Below are 20,244 nucleotides of genomic sequence, written 5' to 3' on the forward strand. Positions count from 1 at the left end.
TAAAGCCAGTGGTCAGGAGTTTCTGCTTAATGATGAAAAGAATGGGTAACTATGAAAGGTTTTTGAGGAGAGGGGCAGCCTGGGCAGAACAATGTTTTAGGAAAATGATCCGTGCAGTAGACTGAGGTATGGACTGGAGAGGGGAAAGACCTGAGGCAGGGATATCAGTGAGGAGACCGATGCAATAATAACAATAATGATGGTATTTGTTAAGCACTTACCATGTGCCAAGCACCATTCTAAGCACTGGGGTAAATACAAGGTAATCAGGTTGTCCCACATGGGGCTCACAGACTTAATCCCCATTTTACAGATGAGGTAACTGAGGCACAGAGAAGTTAAGTGACGTGCCCAAGCCACTGATACGTGGTGGAGCCGGGATTAGAACCCACGACTTCTGACACCCAAGCCCCTGCTCTTTCCACTAAGCCAAGCCGCTTCTAGTCAATCGATCAATCATATTTATTGAGCGCTTACTCTGTGCAGAGCACTGTACTAAGCGCTTGGGAAGTACAAGTTGGGAACATATAGAGACGGTCCCTACCCAACAGTGGGCTCACAGTCTAGTCAAGTGTGATTGCAATTTGGTTGGAGAAGAAAGGGCTGATACTGGAAATGTGGAGAAGCAGCAGCATGTTGAGAAGCAGTATGGCCTAGTGGATAGATCATGGCCCTGGGAGTCAGAAGGATCTGGGTTCTAATCTTTGTTCCACCACTTGTCTGCTGTGTGATCTTGGGGAGGATACTTCATTTCTCCGTGTTTCAGTGACCTCATCTGTAAAATAGTGATTAAGACTGTGGACCCCAATTTTGTTCATTCATTCAATTGTATATATTGAGCACTTACTGTTTGCAGAGCACTGTGAGACAGGGACTGTGTCCGACCTGATTACCTCTTATCTACCCCACCATTTAAAACAGTGCCTGGCACGTAGTAAGCGCTTAACAAATGCCACAATTATTATTATTATTATTATTAGTTTGAGAGCCTCCAAGACAGGAAGGATTGTGGCTTTGTCAGCTCTAAATGGAAAGTCACATAAAGGAAGATTGAATTCCCTTTTGGACATAAGCCTGAAATGCCAGCATGTAAATTTAAGGTGGAGACAGGTGGGAGGAGACAGCAGGAAATGGGAAATTGCAGGGCAGAGAAAGGCAGAACTAATGAACTAGACTCTTAGTACAATGGAGTCAACTTTATAGAGGTCACAGATGAGTGGATGAGCTCCCCAAGGAAGTAATTGATTAATTATAAATGCGATTTTTTAAGTGCTTACCATCTGTCAAGCACTGTACTATATGCTGGGATAGGCACAAAATAATCCCCTTAGATACAGGCACCCTACCACATGGAATTCACAGTCTAGGAGAGTGAATTAACAGGTATTGAATCCCCATTTTTTGGATGAGGAAACTGAGGCATAGAAAGGTTAAGTGGCTTGCCCAAGATACGCAGATTGGAACCCGGCTCCTCTGACACACAGCCCATCTCTTTCCAGTAGGACATTCTGCTTCTCAATTCTGCCGTTATATATTCTCAATACTGGCTAGGGATAGTTGTGTGTGTGTTTTTTTCTCCAGAGAAATGTGGGCCTATGAAATATAGTACTTAGCATGTTGATAAACATAAGGATCAATTGAAACAGTTTCAGCAGAACTTTTAAATCATGTCCCTGTTCCATCTTCAACTTGTTGCCTCAGTCAATGGAAAGAAGAACATTCTTCTCTTAAATGTGATGGTGCCTTAATGGCGAAGCAGGGGGGCTTAGTGGAAAGAGCACGGACTTGGCAGTCAGAGGTTGTAGGTTCTAATGTGAGCTCCGCCACTTGTCAGCTGTGTGACTTTCGGCAAGTCACTTAACTTCTCTGGGCCTCAGTTAACTCATCTGTAAAATGGGAAGGAAGACTGTGAGCCCCATGTGGGACAACCTGATGACCTTGTATCTACTTCAGTGCTTAGAACAGTGCTTGGCACATAGTAAGCACTTAGAAAATACCAACATTATTATTAGTATCTATCCCAGTGCTTAGCACTGAACGCTTAACAAATACCAACATTATTATTATTATTATTATTATTATTATTATTATTATTACAGGGATCCATTCTCCTTCATGACCTTAGAAAGAAGGCCCATCTAGACAATAATAATAATAATAATAATATTAATAATAATAATAATAATAATAGTATTTGTTAAGTGCTCACTATGTGCAAAGCACTGTTCTAAGCGCTGGGGAGGTTACAAGGTGATCAGGTTGTCCTACGGGGGGCTCACAGTTTTAATCCCCATTTTACAGATGAGGGAACTGAGGCCCAGAGAAGTTAAGTGACTTGCCCAAAGTCACACAGCTGACAGTTGGCAGAGCTGGGATTTGAACCCATGACTTCTGACTCCGAAGTCCGTGCTCTGAGCCACGCTGCTTCTCATGACTGCTTTTAAATATTGCTTTGATTTTTCATTTCAAATAGAAGGGGATGGATTCAAAAGTCTAAAAATAAAGGTCTCTTGAAATGCCTCAATGTAAAACTTTTCCTTCATGGAGCTGAGAGGGTGGTTTTAAAAGCCACCTCAACGTTTCTAAACTGGTGTTGTTTTGCCATCTGGTGGATATTTGGTGTGAGGCTTTCTTCATCAACCTATGGAGATTAACTCTTTCCCTCTCTTTTTGGCTTCCTCGGGGGTTTGTGCTTCGTGACTTTCCTCTCCTGGATCAGACCGGTCACTTGTCCGCTTAGTGGATAAAGCACAGCCCTCAGAGTCAGAAGGACCTGGGTTCTAATCCTGCCTCCACCACGTTGCTGTGTGAACTCAATCAATCAATCGCATTTATTGAGCGCTTACTGTGTGCAGAGCACTGTACTAAGCGCTTGGGAAGTACAAGTTGGCAACATATAGAGACAGTCCCTACCCAACAGTGGGCTCACAGTCTAGAAGGGGGAGACAGAGAACAAAACCAAACATACTAACAAAATAAAATAAATAGAATAGATATGTACAAGTAAACTAAATAAATAGAGTAATAAATATGTACAAACATATATACATATATACAGGTGCTGTGGGGAAGGGAAGGAGGTAAGATGGGGGGGATGGAGAGGGGGACGAGGGGGAGAGGAAGGAAGGGGCTCAGTCTGGGAAGGCCTCCTGGAGGAGGTGAGCTCTCAGTAGGGCCAACTCAACTTCTCTGTGCCTCTGTTACCTCATCTATCATTCATTCATTCTATTGTATTTATTGAGCACTTACTGTGTGCAGAGCACTGTACTAAGCACTTGGGAAGTACAAATCCCCTACCGGGGATTAAGACTGTGAGCCCCATAAGGGGCAGACTGAGCCCCCTTTTTCCTCTCCTCCCCCCTTTCCCTCCCCTCTGCCCTACCTCCTTCCCCTCCCCACAGCACTTGTATATATTTGTACAGATTTATTACTCTATTTATTTTACTTGTACATATTTACTATTCTATTTATTTTGTTGATGTGCATAAATCTATAATTCTAATTGTTCTGACGATTTTGACACCTGTCTACATGTTTTGTTTTGTTGTCTGTCTCCCCCTTCTAGACTGTGAGCCCGTTGTTGGGTAGGGACCGTTTCTATATGCTGCTGACTTGTACTTCCCAAGCGCTTAGTCCAGTCCTCTGCACGCAGTAAGGGCTCAATAAATATGATTGAATGAATGAAATGGACTGTGTCCAAACTGATTAGCTTATATCTACCCCAGTGCTTAGAACAGTGCTTGACACAAAGTAAGCGCTTGGCAATTACCATCATTATTATTGATTATTAAAGAGCCTGGGCTTTGGAGTCAGAGTTCATGGGTTCAAATCCCAGCTCTGCCCCTTGTCAGCTGTGTGACTTTGGGCAAGTCACGTAACTTCTCTGTGCCTCCGTTACCTCAACTGTAAAATGGGGATTAAGACTGTGAGCCCCCCATGGGACAACCTGATCACCTTGTAACTTACCCAGTTCTTAGAACAGTGCTTCGCACATAATAAGTTCTTAATAAATGCCATTATTATTACTGTTGTTATTGTCACTTGTTATTTATGCCACTTCCTGCGGGCTTGAGCTGATCAGGAGCTGTCGGATCCTGGCTTTTATATTGTTGCCACTTGCTGAGGTGGTGGGTATGATAATAATAATAATGATGATGACATTCGTTAAGCACTTATTATGTGCAAAGCACTGTTCTAAGCATTGGGGAGGATACAAGGTGATCAGGTTGTCTTACGTGGGGCTCACAATCTTAATCCCCATTTTACAGATGAGGTAACTGAGGCACAGAGAAGTTAAGTGACTTGCCCAAAATCACACAGCTGACAATTGGTGCAGCTGGGATTTGAACCCATGCCCTCTGACTCCAAAGCCCGTGCTCTTTCCATTGAGCCATGCTGCTTCTTATTCCAGAGGGCCACTGTCAGGGTTGCACCTGGAGAGTTTCCAGTACTCTACCAGTCTCGACTAAGGGAGGGAGAGTCAAGCAGAGGCCTGTCCATTCCATTCCTAGCTTGGGCAGTGGCTAGCCAGTGGAAGGCAATCTGCTGCAAGTCAAAAACTACCTGTGCTGGGCAACAGCGACATGGGAGAGAGTTGAGGGTGGAGACTAGAGTTTACTACGTGGAAGGAGGCAAAGGTAAACCACTTCCATATTTTGACCAAGAAAACTCTATGGATACACTACCAGAATGATGGCAGATGGAGAGGGGGTCATTCTGGGAGAGATGTGTCCGTGGTGTCACTGTGGATCGGAAACGACTCGATGGCATAAGACAAGACAAGATTCCAGAGGGTAAGAGCCAAGCTACTAGGTTGCCAATGACTACTTAGCCATGGGAAGGCGCTGGCTGGCACATGATTTCACTGGTATGGATTTCCGGGATCAAAATCATGCCAAGAGTAGAACAAGCGTGGCATTTGTGTAATACTAATAATAATAATGGCATTTATTAAGTGCTTACTATGTGCAAAGCACTGTTCTAAGTGCTAGGGAGGTTACAAGGTGATCAGGTTGTCCCACGGGGGGCTCACAGTCTTCATCCCCATTTTACAGATGGGGTAACTGAGGCACAGAGAAGTTGAGTGACTCGCCCAAAGTCACACAGCAACAATTGGTGGAGCCGGGATTTGAACCCATGACCTCTGACTCGAAAGCCAGGGCTCTTTCCACTAAGCCATGCTAACAATACCAAGAGGGTGGAGGAAACATTAAATCTACCATTACAGGTGGTTATTCATCTCCCAGAGAAATCTCCCCGATCCCACCAGGCACCGGGCACCTAGGAGCTGTGGAGGAACTGAGAGGGAGAATGTGGCATATTTGAGAAAATCAGCAGGGAGACTCACATCTCCCAGCAGCCTGGCCTAGTCCATAGAGCATCGGCCTGGGAGTCAGAAGGACCTAATTTTAATCCCGGCTCAACCACGTGTCCTCCATGTGACCTTGGAAAAGTCACTTCACTTCCCTGTGCCTCAGTTACCTCATCTGTCAAGTGGGGATTAAGACTGTGAGCTCCACGTGGGAGAGGGACTCTGTCCAACCCAATTTGCCTGTATTTACCCCAGTGCTTAGTAGGGTCAGCTGACCACTTGTCAGCTGTGTGACTGTGGGCAAGTCACTTAACTTCTCTGGGCCTCAGTTCCCTCATCTGTCAAATGGGGATTAAGACTGTGAGCCCCACGTGGGACAGCCTGATCACCTTGTAACCTCCCCAGCGCTTAGAACAGTGCTTTGCACATAGTAAGTGCTTAATAAATGACATTATTATTTATTATAGGGTGCCCGGCACATAGTAAGCACGTAACAAATACCACAATCTCCTCCAGGTAGCCTTCTCTGACTAACCTCTCATCTCCCCACCATATTTTCCCTCCCTTCTGCATCACCGACATACTCACTAGAAACATTGATATTCATCTTCCCTTCCCACCCCCATCCACACTTACATTCGTAGCCTCATATTCTGCTGCTTCTCAAATCTGTAATTTATTTTCATTTCTGTCTCCCCCACTAGATTGTAAGCTCTTTCAGCGAATTGATGGCATTGAGTGCTTACTATGTGCAGAGCACTATACTGAGCACTTGAGCAGCATGGCCTAGTGGATAGAGCATAGGACTGGGAGTCAGAAGGACCTGGGTTCTAATCCTGCCTCTGCCACTTGCCTGCTATGTGACCTTGGACAAGTCACTTAATGTCTCTGTGCCTCAGTTATCTCATTTGTAAAATGGGGATTAAGGCTATGAGCCCCAAGAGGGACATGGACTGTGTCCAATCTGATTATCTTGTATTTACCCCAGCACTTAGAACAGTGCCTGGAATACAGTAAGTGCCTAACAAATGCCATAAAGGAAAAATTGTGATATATTAAGTGCCTATTATGTTCCAAGCACTGGGGTAGAAATAAAATAATCTGATGGGACACAGTTCCTGTCCCATAGGAGGCTCACCATCTAAGTAGGAGGGAGAACAGGCATTTCAACCTCATTTTACAGGTAAGGAAATGGAAGCACAGAGAAATTAAGTGATTTACCCAAGGTCACAAAGCAGGCAAGTGGCAGAGCTGGGATTAGAACCCAGATCCAGCCTAGATCTCTGTTCTTGTCACTAGGCTGTGGTGATTTTTTGAGGGTAGGGATAATAATAAAAATTAATAATTATGGTATTTGTTAAGCACTTACTTTGTGCCAAGCACTGTTCTAAGCTCCGGGGTAGATACAAGGTAATCAGGTTGTCCCACATGGGCTCCCAGTCTTAATCCCCATTTTACAGATGAGGTAACTGAGGCATAAAGAAGTTAAGTGACTTGCCCAAAGTCACACAGCTGACAAGCGGTGGAGTCAAGATTAGAGCCCATGACCCCTGGCTCCGAAGCTCGTGCTCTTTCCACTAAGCCACACTGCTTCTCTGCATCTACCATGTTTTGTTTTGTTGTCTGTCTCCCCCTTCTAGACTGTGAGCCCGTTGTTGGGTAGGGACTGTCTCTGTATGTTGTCAACTTGTACATACCAAGCACTTAGTACAGTGCTCTGCTCACAGTAAGAGCTCAATAAATACAATTGAATAAATGAATGAATCTGCCAACTCATTCTTGGTAGGGAACGTGTCTATCAACTCTATTATATTGTGCTCTTTTAAGTGCATAATATAATGCTCTGCACCCAGTAAGTGCTCAATAAATATTCATTCATTCAATCGTATTTATTGAGCACTTACTGTGTGCAGAGCACTGTGCTAAGCACATTGGAAGTACAAATCAGGAACATATAGAGTCGGTCCCACCCCAACAACAGGCTCACAGTCTAGAAGGGGGAGACAGACAGCAAAACAAGAAGACTGGTGTCAATACCATCAGAATAAATAGAATTATAGCTATATACACATCAACAATAAAATAGAGTAGTAAATATGCACAAATAAAATAGAGTAATAAATATATACAAATATATACAAGTGCTGTGGGGAGGGGAAGGGGGTAGAGCAGAGGGAGGGGGGGGGTGATGGGGAGTGGAGGAGGAGGTGGAGAGGATTGATGAGCAAATGAGTGCAGAACCATGCTTTAATAATAATAATAATAATGGTATTTATTAAGTGCTTACTATGTGCAAAGCACTGTTCTAAGCGCTGGGGAGGTTACAAGGTGATCAGGTTGTCCCACAGAGGCTCACAGTCTTAATCCCCATTTTACAGATGAGGGAACTGAGGCCAGAGAAGTTAAGTGACTTGCCCAAAGTCACACAGCTGACAATTTTAGAATACAGGCAAATTGGGTTGGGCAGAGTCCCTGTCCCACATGGAGCTCACAGTCTTAATCCCCTCTTGACAGGTGAGGTAAGTGAGGCAAAGAGAAGTGAAGTGACTTTTCCAAGCTTTGGAAAAATGACCCTGGCATCAAATGAAAGTATGGACTAGGGAGAGGAGAGACAGGAGACAGGGAGTTAGATGTTCCTCTTATAACAGTGCTTGGCACATGGTAAGCGCTTAACAAATACTACAGTTATTTAGCAAGAAGTGCTTGGACCAGTTTGATGTCAGTTTGGATGGAGAGGAAGAGTCAAGGATAATGCCAAGGTTGTGAGCTGGTGAGACAGGGAGAATGGTGTTGTTGTCACTAGTAATGAGAAAGTTGGGGATTGGAAGATTTTGGATGGGAAGATGAGAAGCTGCACTTGGATTAATAATAATAGTAATAATGGCATTTGTTAAGTGCTTACTATGTGCAAAGCACTGTTCTATGCACTGGGGAGGATATAAGGTGATCAGGTTGTCCCACGTGGGGCTCACAGTCTTAATCCCCATTTTTCAGATGAGGTAACTGAGGCACAGAGAAGTTAAGTGACTTGCCCAAAGTCACATAGTTGAAAAGTGGTAGAGCTGGGATTTGAACCCATGACCTCTGTCTCCCAAGCCCGAGCTCTTTCCATTAAGCCACGCTGCTTCTCTAACAATGAGCATTTTACCTGTAAACCATCAACCACTCTGGGAAACTAACTCCAGCAATAGCCTGGAAATCAGAAGAACTTGGATTCTCATCCCAGCTCCACCACTTAGCTGTGTGTGTGGCCTTGGACAAGTCACTTGACTTCTCTGAGCCTCAGTTCCCTTATCTGTAAAATAAGGATGAAGAAGGTGAAACCCACGTGGGACAAGGACTGTGTCAAACCTGATTAGCTTGTATCTATCCCAGTGCTTAGAATAGTGCTTGACACATAGTAAGCACTTAATAAATACTATCATTATTATTGTTGGTCCTGTCAGCTAGCACCCACAGTCAATCCAGCAATCAATCATATTTATTGGGCCCTTACTGTGTCTAGAGCCCTGTTCCAGCACTTAGTGCTTTGCACATAGTAAGCGCTTAACAAATGCCATCATTATTATTACTAAGCTCTTGGGAGAGTACAAAATAATATAGCAGGCACATTCCCTGCCCACAGTGAACTTACAGTCTAGAGGGTAAGACAGACGTTAATATAAACAAATAAATCACAGATCTGTACACAAGTGCTGCGGGGCTGGGAGCGGGGATGAATAAAGGGAACAAGTCAGGTTGATGTAGAAGGGAGTGGGAGAAGAGGAAAGGAGGGCTTAGATGGGGAAGGCCTCTTGGAGTTGTGCCTTCAATAAGGTGCAAACACACACATACACACACAAACTCACATTGATAAAATCTCAAAGCCAGGAACTTCCTCTTTGAATACGAAGTACAGATACTTAGTGCTGTGCACATAGTAAGCGCTTAACAAATACCATCATTATTATTATTATTATTACTAACATATTTCATCTAAGTTCTCGGACTGCATTACAGACAAGAGTTCATGCAATCCTCTTATGCATTTATGGGATTTGTGTGTTAACAAACCACGAGCCAACTGAGAAGTAAATAATTAATCCACCAGTGAGGTCACACAGTCAGGTTTTTCTGTCCAATTTCCAATTTTTTTTTTACTCTTCCGTTGGTTTATGTCAACCTATAACCCAGATGTTTCCACTGCTTTATTTGATTAAAGAGAATGGTGGATTGCAAGGCCTCATGACAGATGAACCTCTCAAGGCAAAGGATTAGCTCATCACCGACGATGCCATTATCATCATGGTTCAGTTTCTTAAAAATCTTGGCTCTCCCAGTATCCACGTCTTACGACTTGTCAGCCAAGGAAGTTTTCTGAGGTACACACTGAGCGATCCCTATCCAACTCAAAAGAAATAATACATATATAAAATATATATAAAATAATGGTATTAAGCACTTACTATGTGCCAAGCACTATTCTAAGCGCTGGGGTAGATACAAGGTAATCAGGTTGTCCCAAGTGGGTCTCACAGACTTAATCCACATTTTACAGATGAGGTAACTGAGGCACAGAGAAGTTAAGCAACTTGCCCAAAGTCACACAGCTGACAAGTGGTGGAGCCTGGATTAGAACCCACAACCTCTGACTCCCAAGCCTGGGCTCTTTCCACTAAGCCTATCTTCAATCTATTGCTTAAAGAAAACAGTAAACCCTATTTATCTGTTTATATTACCAGAACTAAAGATACTTCCCTCTGAAGGATAGCTCCTAGGGAGCTTTGAATCTATTGTCTTTAGAGACAATGCAGTGTTTCATTCATTCAATCGTATTTACTGTGTGCAGAGCACTGTACTAAGCACTTGGGAAAGTACAATACAGCAATAAAGAGTGACAATCCCTGCCCAAACTATCTACCTCAAAACCCAACTTGAAAGTGATTTAGGATTATTAGAACACCCCCCCACACTTAATGAAAACTGTGTTTGTTGAAATGGATACTACTTGCATCTTCTAGACTGTACGCTCGCTATGGTCAGGTAATGTATCTATTATACTGTTATACTGTATTCTCACAAGTGCTTAATACAGTGCTCTGCACACAGTAAGAACTCAATAAATATGATTGAGTGATTGAATTTGTTTAAGTACTGATCACAAAGGTAGAAGACTCAGAGAGAAAGCATATCATTAGCATACCTAATTATTGATTATCTGAAGATTAATGAGAAGCAGCATGGTTTAGTGGAAAGAGCATGGGCTTGGAGTCAGAGGCTGTGGGTTCTAATCCCAGCTTCGCTACTTGTCAGCTGTGTGACTTTGGGAAAGTCACTTAACTTCTCTGTGCCACAGTTACCTCCTCTGTAAAATGGGGATTAAGACTGTGAGCCCCACGTGGGAAAACCTTATTACCTTGCATCTACCCTAATTCTTAAAACAGTGCTTGGCACATAGTAAGCACTTCATTCATTCAATCATATTTATTGAGCGCTTACTGTGTACAAAGCACTGTACTCAATGCTTGGGAAGTACCAATTGGTAACAGATAGAGATGGCCCCTACCCCACAACAGGCTCACAGTCTAGAAGGGGTAGACAGACAACAAAACAATACAAGTAGACAGGTGTCAACACCATCAGAATAAATAGCATTATAGCTATATACACATCATTAATAAAATACAGTAATAAATACGTACAAATATACACAAGTGCTGTGGGAAGGGGGAGGGGGGAGGGCAGAGGGAGGGAGGGAGGGTGATGGGGAGAGAAGAAGGAGGAGAGGAAAAGGAGGGGGGCTCAGTCTGGGAAGCCTCCTGGAGGAGGTGAGCTCTCAGTAGGGCTTTGAAGGGTGGAAGAGAGCTAGTTTGGTGGATGTGTGGAGGGAGGGAATTCCAGGCCAGGGGAAGGACGTGGGCCGGGGGTCGATGGTGGGACAGGCGAGAATGAGATACAGTGAGGAGGTTAGCGGTGGCAGAAGAGCGGAGGGTGAGGGCTGGGCTGGAGAAGGAGAGAAGGGAGGTGAGGTAGGAGGGGGCGAGGTGATGGACAGCCTTGAAGCCGAGCGTGAGGAGTTTTTGCCTGATGCATAGGGTAATTGGTAGCCACTGGAGATTTTTGAGGAGGGGAGTGACATGTCCAGAGTGTTTCTGTAGAAAGATAATCCAGGCAGCAGAGTGAAGTATTGACTGAAGCGGGGAGAGACAGGAGGCTGGGAAATCAGAAAGGAGGCAGACGCAGTAATCCAGTTGGGATAGGATGAGAGACTGAATCAGCAAGCTTAACAAATACTATCATTATTATTATTAATTATCTTTCTTCCAGATGGTCAAGTGGACAAATAGAGACAGTGAGATGTATAGTTGGCTGCAGAAAATCAGAGAATCTAATACGGAAGGGCAATTTAGAGTAAAACCCACATCCACTTTTACTGCTCTTACAGAAATCAATTGAATTTGACCGCTTTTCTTTTTATGAAGTCAGAGGGCATAGGCTAATTTGCTGTAGATTGTTGGACTGAAGCTGTAATAGTAATAATAATAATAATGACGGCGTTTGTTAATCAATCAATCAATCAATCAATCGTATTTATTGAGCGCTTACTATGTGCAGAGCACTGTACTAAGCGCTTGGGAAGTACAAATTGGCATCACATAGAGACAGTCCCTACCCAACAGTGGGCTCACAGTCTAAAAGGGGGAGACAGAGAACAGAACCAAACATACCAACAAAATAAAATAAGTAGGATAGAAATGTACAAGTAAAATAAATAAATAAATAAATAAATAGAGTAATAAATATGTACAACCATATATACATATATACAGGTGCTGTGGGGAAGGGAAGGAGGTAAGACGGGGGGATGGAGAGGGGGACGAGGGGAGAGGAAAGAAGGGGCTCAGTCTGGGAAGGCCTCCTGGAGGAGGTGAGCTCTCAGCAGGGCCTTGAAGGGAGGAAGAGAGCTAGCTTGGCGGAGGGGCAGAGGGAGGGCATTCCAGGCCCGGGGGATGACGTGGGCCGGGGGTCGATGGCGGGACGGGAGAGAGCGAGGTACGGTGAGGAGATTAGTGGTGGAGGAGCGGAGGGTTCGGGCTGGGCAGTAGAAGGAGAGAAGGGAGGTGAGGTAGGAGGGGGCGAGGTGATGGAGAGCCTTGAAGCCCAGGGTGAGGAGTTTCTGCTTGATGCGCAGATTGATCGGTAGCCATTGGAGGTTTTTGAGGAGGGGAGTAATATGTCCAGAGCGTTTCTGGACAAAGATAATCCGGGCAGCAGCATGAAGTATGGATTGAAGTGGAGAGAGACACGAGGATGGGAGATCAGAGAGAAGGCTAGTGCAGTAGTCCAGACGGGATAGGATGAGAGCTTGAATGAGCAGGGTAGCAGTTTGGATGGAGAGGAAAGGGCGGATCTTGGCAATGTTGCGGAGCTGAGACCGGCAGGTTTTGGTGACGGCTTGGATGTGAGGGGTGAATGAGAGAGCGGAGTCGAGGATGACACCGAGGTTGCGGGCTTGTGAGACGGGAAGGATGGTAGTGCCGTCAACAGAGATGGGAAAGTTAGGGAGAGGACAAGGTTTGGGAGGGAAGACAAGGAGCTCAGTCTTCGACATGTTGAGCTTTAGGTGGCGGGCGGACATCCAGATGGAGATGTCCTGAAGGCAGGAGGAGATGCGAGCCTGGAGGGAGGGGGAGAGAGCAGGGGCAGAGATGTAGATCTGGGTGTCATCAGCGTAGAGATGATAGTTGAAGCCGTGGGAGCGAATGAGGCCACCAAGGGAGTGAGTGTAGATTGAGAACAGAAGGGGACCAAGCACTGAACCTTGGGGAACCCCCACAGTAAGAGGATGGGAGGGGGAGGAGGAGCCTGCAAAAGAGACTGAGAAAGAACGACCGGAGAGATAAGAGGAGAACCAGGAGAGGACGGAGTCAGTGAAGCCAAGGTCAGATAACGTGTTGAGGAGAAGGGGGTGGTCCACAGTGTCAAAGGCAGCTGAGAGGTCGAGGAGGATTAAGACAGAGTATGAGCCGTTGGATTTGGCAAGCAGGAGGTCATTGGTGACCTTTGAGAGCGCAGTTTCCGTGGAATGAAGGGGACGGAAGCCAGACTGGAGGGGGTCGAGGAGAGAGTTGTTGTTGAGGAATTCTAGGCAGCGCGTGTTAAGTGCTTACTATGTGTGAAGCAGTGCTGTACAGATACAAGTCAGAAACTGCCTAGTTGAGACTATTCCTTTTGGGAAAAGAAACTTTCTCTTTTGAAGTAATTCTGCTTCTGAATTTCTCATGCCAATGTTTTAATTTTGTCTATAAATATTAACCTAAGTAGCTTGAATATTTCTAAGTACATTTTAGAAAAGATAAATTTTCCATTGAAAATATCATTTTGATGCTCCTTTTGGGGTAAGATATTTACTTCCTTGAGACCATTCTGCTTCTGTATTTGTTTTGACAATCAGATATTTTATTTCATTTATATGTCCTAATGCAATTAGTTTGAATATGTCTAAATATATTATTGGGGAGGGAAATTTTGAATTGAAAATATCATTATGATCCTTTAAATGCAAGGAGCAAGTTAACATTCAATGCCAATTTGGTGTTAGCAATTCCAGAGTGGGGAAAATCCAAACAAGCAATAAGAAGAACCTTAGTCTAATTGCGACCTGCAAATCCAATCCAGGAAATCTGCTGTTGACATGTTGGCCTGATCCAATCAATCAATCAATCAGTGGGATTTATTAAGTGCTTACTGTATACTAAGTACTTGAGAGAAGCAGCGTGGCTCAGTGAAAAGAGCACGGGCTTTGGAGTCAGAGGTCATGGGTTCCAATCCCAGCTCCGCCAACTGTCAGCTGTGTGACTTCGGGCAAGTCACTTAACTTCTCCGGGCCTCAGTTCCCTCATCTGTAAAATGGGGATTAAAACTGTGAGCCCCCGGTGGGACAACCTGATCACCTTGTAACCTCCCCAGTGCTTAGAACAGTGCTTTGCACATAGTAAGCGCTTAACAAATACCATCATTATTATTATTATTATTACTTGAGAGAGTACAGTATAGAAATATAATAGACACAAAGACTCTCTCAGAGCTTTTTACACTCATCCCAGTCAGTCAATCCATAGTATATATTGTGCGCTTCCTACCTGCAGAGTATTGTACTAAGCACTTGGCAGAGTATAATATAACAGACACATTCCCTGCCCACAGCAAGCTTACAGTATAGAGGGGGAGACAGACATTGATGCGAATAAATACATTATTTATATTACTAATTATTTATGTCAGTGCTGTTGGGCTGGGAGGGGGGATAAGTAAAGGGAAAAAAGAAGGCCTCTTGGAGGAGAGGTGCCTTCGATAAAGCTCTGAAGGGAAGGAGAGTAAATTGTCCATTGGACATGAAAAAGGCCAGAGGTAGGATGCATAGCTCAGTGGAAAGAGCACGGGCTTTGAAGTCAGATGTCATGAGTTCAAATCCCGGCTCCTCCAACTGTCAGCTATGTGACTTTGGGCAAGTCACTTAACTTCTCTGTGCCTCAGTTACCTCATCTGTAAAATGGGGATTAAAACTGTGAGCCCCACCATGGGACAACCTGATTACCTCGTAACCTCCCCAGTGTTTACAACAGTGCTTTAAACGTAGTAAGCACTTAACAAATACCATCATTATTATTATTATTATGTAGGAGAATGGTCAGCAGCGAGATAGATGAAACTGAGGTAGAGTGAGTAGGTTAGCATTAGAGGAGCAAAGTGTGCAAACTGGGTTCATTCATTCATTCAGTCGTATTTAGTGAGTGCTTACTGTGTGCAGAGCACTGTACCAAGTGCTTGGGAAGTACAAATCGGCAACATATAGAGATGGTCCCTACCCAACAACTGGCTCACGGTCTAGAAGGGGAAGACAGACAACAAAACAAAACAAGTAGATAGGTGTCAATACCATGAGCCCATTGTTGGATAGGAACCACCTCTATATGTTACCAACTTGTACTTCCCAAGCGCTTAGTACAGTGCTCTGCACACAGTAAGCGCTCAATAAATACGACTGAATGAGTGAATCAGAATAAATAGGATTATAGCTATAAACACATCATTAGTAAAATAGAGTAATAAATATGTACAAATATACACAAGTGCTGTGTGGAGGGGAAAGGGGGAGGGCAAAGTAGGGGGGCGATGAGGAGGGGAGGAGGAATAGAGGAAAATGGGGGGCCTCGGTCTGGGAAGGCCTCAGTAGGTGAGCTCTCAGTAGGGCTTTGAAGGGAGGAAGAGAGCTAGTTTGGCAGATGTGTAGAGGGAGGGCATTCCAGGCCAGAGGTAGGACGTGGGCCAGAGGTGGATGGTGGGACAGGAGAGAACGAGGCACAGTGAAGAGGTTAGCGGCAGAGGAGCGGAGTTGTAGTAGGAGAGCAGCAAGATGAAGTAGAAAGGGACAAGGTGATTGAGTGCTTTAAAGCCCATGGTAAGGAGTTTCTGTTTGATGTGAAGGTGAATGGGCAGCCACTGGAGGTTCTTGAGAAGTGGGGAAATTTGGCCTGAGCATTTTTGTAGAAAAATGATCTACAAGTGATGGAAAAGTCAGGGGGAGGACAGGGTTTGGGTGGGAAGATAGAGAGTTCCATTTTAGACATGTAAAGTTTGCCTTGCTGCTGTCTTAGGGCAGCTCAGCTCTCCTCAGAGCACAGACTAAGTCAGCAACGGATGGCGATAGGAATGGTGATGGAGATGGGAAGGGGAAGGGAAAGGTAGAGTTACTGGTAATCTCAGACCGTGACCACATCATCATCATCATCAATCATATTTATTGAGCACTTACTGTGTGCAGAGCACTGTACTAAGTGCTTGGGAAGTACAAGTTGGCAACATATAGAGACAGTCCCTACTCAACAGTGGGCTCACAGTCTAAAAGGGGGAGACAGAGAACAAAACCAAACATACTAACAAAATAAAATAAATAGAATAGATATGTACAGGTAAAATAAATAAATAAATAGAGTAACAAATATGTACAAACATATATACATATATACAGGTGCTGTGGGGAAGGGAAGGAGGTAAGATGGGGGGGTGGAGAGGGAGATGGGGGGGGGGGTGGAGAGGGTGACCACAGTCATGAGAACTCCTAAGAATCACACATGAAGGAGTTCAAAAATGTTTTCCAGCCTTGCCACGGCAAAGTGTGAATAAAGAACTGGAATTATGGAGTCCCCTTTCTTTGGGTTGAAAATTAGGCTACTCACAGAGGCTCTGTCACTTGGCTGTTATACGACCTGTGCAGCTTGGCTCAGTGGAAGGAGCACGGGCTTTGGAGTCAGAGGTCAAGGGTTCAAATCCTGGCTCTGCCAATTGTCAGCTGTGTGACTTTGTGCAAGTCACTTCATTTCTCTGTGCCTCAGTTACCTCATCTGTCAAATGGGGATTAAGACTGTGAGCCCCCTGTGGGACAACCTGATCACCTTGTAACCTCCCCAGTGCTTAGAACAGTGCTTTGCACATAGTAAGCACTTAATAAATGCCATTATTAAGTCACTAACTTCTCCGTGTCTCAGTTTTCTCATCTGTAAAATAGGCCTAGAGTACATGTTGTCCTTCCCTTTAGAATAAGCCCCATGGGGGACAGGGAATGTGTCCAATTTGAATATCTTGTATCTACTCCAGTGCTTAGCACAAACTACAATTATTATTAATAGTAACAATAATAATAATTGTGGTATTTGTTTGCATGGGCCTGGGATTCAGAAGGGACTGAGTTCTAATCCCAGCTCCACCACTTGTCTGCTGTGAGACCTTGGGCAAGTCACTTAACTTCTCTGTGCCTCGGTTACCTAAACTGTAAAATGAGGATTAATACTGTGAGTCCCATGTGGGGCAGGGGCTGTGTCTAGCCTGATTAACTTGGATCTATCCCAGCGCTTGGTACACTGCCCGGCACATAATAAGCGCTTAAAAAACACCATAACTTGTTATTACTATTATTATCATTATCATTATTAAGCACTTACTATGTGCCAATCACCGTACTAAGTACTGGAGTATTTACAAGGTAGTCATTTCTCACATCGGGCTTACAGCCTAAGTAGGAGAGAGAACAGATATTAACCTCACTGTGAGCAAGGAATGTGTCGGCCAACTCTCTCATATTGTACACTCCCAAGCACTTAGTACAGTGTTCTTCACATAGTAAGCAATCAATAAATACTATTGTTTGACTATTCAACGGAAGATCAATCTCCCCAGCATTCCACCAAGGAGGAAAGCAGCATGGACTATCAGAAAGACAATGGGCCTAAGAGTCAGAGGAACTAGGTTCTAATTTGTGAGACCTTAGACAAGTCACTTAAATTCTCTGTTCCTCAGTTTCCTCATTTGCAAAATCAATCAATCAATCAATCGTATTTATTGAGCACTTACTGTGTGCAGAGCACTGTACTAAGTGCTTGGGAAGTACAATTTGGCAACATATAGAGACAGTCCCTACCCAACAGTGGGCTCACAGTCTAAAAGACTGTGGGTATTTAATACCAGTTTTACCCTCCACTTAGACTGTGAGCTCTGTGTGGGAGCTCTGTGTGGGAGCTGATTATCTTGTATCTACCCAAGCACTTAGTATTAATTCATTCATTCAATCGTATTTATTGAGCGCTTTGTGCAGCTCACTGAACTAAGAGTTTGGAAAGTACAATTCAGCAGTAAAGAGAGACAATCCCTGCCCACACTGGGCTTACAGTCTAGAAGGGGGAATACAGACATCAAAACAAGTAAATAGGCATCGATATAAATAGAAATATAGGTATATACATATATACATAAATGCTCTGGGGCAGGGAGAGGAGGGAAGAGCAAAATGAGTGAGCCGAAGTGACACAGAAGGGAAGGGGAGCAGAGAAAAGGGGGCTTAGTCTGGGAAGGCCCTTGGAGGAGGTGTGCCTTCAGTAGGGCTTTGAAGGGGGGAAGTGTGATTGTTTGGCGGATTTGAGGAGGGAGAGCATTCCAGGCCAGAGGTAGGATGTGGGCCAGGGGTCTATGGCAGGACAGGTGAGCTCAAGACACAGTGAGAAGGTTAGCACCAGAGGAGCAGAGTGTGTGGACCGGGATGTAGAAGGAGAGAAGGGAGGTGAGGTAAGAAGGGGCAAGGTGATGGAGAGCTTTGAAGCCAATAGTGAGGAGTTTTTGTTTGATATGGTTAGTACCATGCTCAACATAATAATTAATAATTATAGTATTTGTGAGCCCACTGTTGGGTAGGGACTGTCTCTATATGTTGCCAATTTGTACTTCCCAAGCGCTTAGTACAGTGCTCTGCACATAGTAAGCGCTCAATAAATACGATTGATGATGATGTGCCAGGTACTGTACTAAGCACAGGGGTGGAGGTTGGACACAGTCGCTGTCCCACATGGGGCTCGCAGTCTCAATCCCCATTTAAGAGATACACTTGGGTGTGTACCCCTTAACCATTGTGATACCCACCCCAGCCCCACAGCACTTATGTACACATCCTTCTAATCTCACATTTCCCCTCTCTGTAATTTATTTTAATGTCTGTCTCACCTTTTGGGCAGAGATTGTGTGCACCATCTCTATTTGACTGTACTTTCTCAAGTGCTTAGTACAGGACTGTGTACACAGTAACTTCTCAGTTAATGTCATTGGTCGATTGATATAAATGTTTGGGAGACTACAGTACAGTAGAAAAAATTGATGGGATCACGGCCCACTGGGGAAGACAGACATTAAATAAGTTACAGATAGGGAAAGCAGCAGAAAATACTTTCATAAGTGCTGTGGGGTTGGGATCCTAGTTATCAATTATTAGTAATAATAATAATAATAATAATAATAATAATAATAATAGTAGTAGCAGAAAAGCAGTGAGGCATAGTGGAAAGAGCCTAGGCATGGGAGTCAGAGGTCGTGGGTTCTAATTCCGGGTCCACCATTTGTCAGCTGTGTGACTTTGGACAAGTCACTTCACTTCTCTGGGCCTCAGTTACCTCATCTGTAAAATGGAGATTAAGAATGTGAGCCCCATGTGGGACAACCTGCTTACCTTGCATTTACTCCAGTGCTTAGAACAGTGCTTGGCATATAGTAAGCACCTAACAAATGCCATTATTATTATTATTTTATTACTTGTTAAGTACTTACTATGTGACAAGCACCGTTCTAAGTAATGGGATAGATTCAGGTTAATCAGGCTGGACACAGTCCCTGTCACACTGGGCTCACAATCTTAATCCCCATTTTGCAGATGAGGTAACTGTGGCTCAGAGAAGTTAAGTGACTTGCCCCAGGTCACACAGCAGACACGTGGTAGAGTCGGAATAAGAACTCAGAGCCTTCTGACACCCAGGCCCGTGCTTTATGGTATCAATTAACCGTTTGATCTAACCAGATTCCAAATCCTTCCTACAGCATCTGGAAGCCAACACCTAGGCATTGCTTTGATTTAAAATATGTAAAGAACACACAAGAAATAAATATATAGGTATACAATATACATCAATGTTAAGATGCATACATGAATTCATAAAGAAGGACAATTAGGGAATTCTTGTGAGAAGTGATTTTTAGGAAGACTTTGAAAGATGGGAGGGATGAGGTTTCACAGTGGGGAGCTAGGATGGAGTTCTATGCATGGGGAAAGGATTTTGGGTCATGGGCCAAGGGTCAGAGACAGAAGTGTCATGGGCGAGGTCCAGTTGAAGGTTGGCATACGGTTTTATGAATGAACTGCGTGGCACTGGGAGCTGAGGGAAACAGGTTCGAATCCTAGCTCCACTACTAGCTTGCTGGACGATGTTGGGGAAGTCACTTAGCTTCCCTGAAACTCAGTTTTCTCATTTGTAAAATGGAAATAAGATTTCTATATGTTGCCAACTTGTACTTCCCAAGCGCTTTGTACAGTGCTCTGCACACAGTAAGTGCTCAATAAATACAATTGAATGAATGAA

The 20,244-nt window shown here is 44.2% G+C and overlaps 1 non-coding gene across 1 annotated transcript; it reads left to right on the forward strand.

Moving 5' to 3' along the window:
* The first annotated feature begins 4,415 nt into the window (after window positions 1–4,415).
* LOC119935724 lies at window positions 4,416–4,553 on the forward strand. Its single transcript, XR_005453423.1, has one exon. It is a non-coding gene; the product is annotated as a small nucleolar RNA SNORA7 (small nucleolar RNA).
* The last annotated feature ends 15,691 nt before the right edge of the window (window positions 4,554–20,244 follow it).

The sequence above is a fragment of the Tachyglossus aculeatus genome, chromosome 1 (genome assembly GCF_015852505.1).
Source record: "Tachyglossus aculeatus isolate mTacAcu1 chromosome 1, mTacAcu1.pri, whole genome shotgun sequence".
Classification (NCBI taxonomy): Eukaryota; Metazoa; Chordata; class Mammalia; order Monotremata; family Tachyglossidae; genus Tachyglossus; species Tachyglossus aculeatus.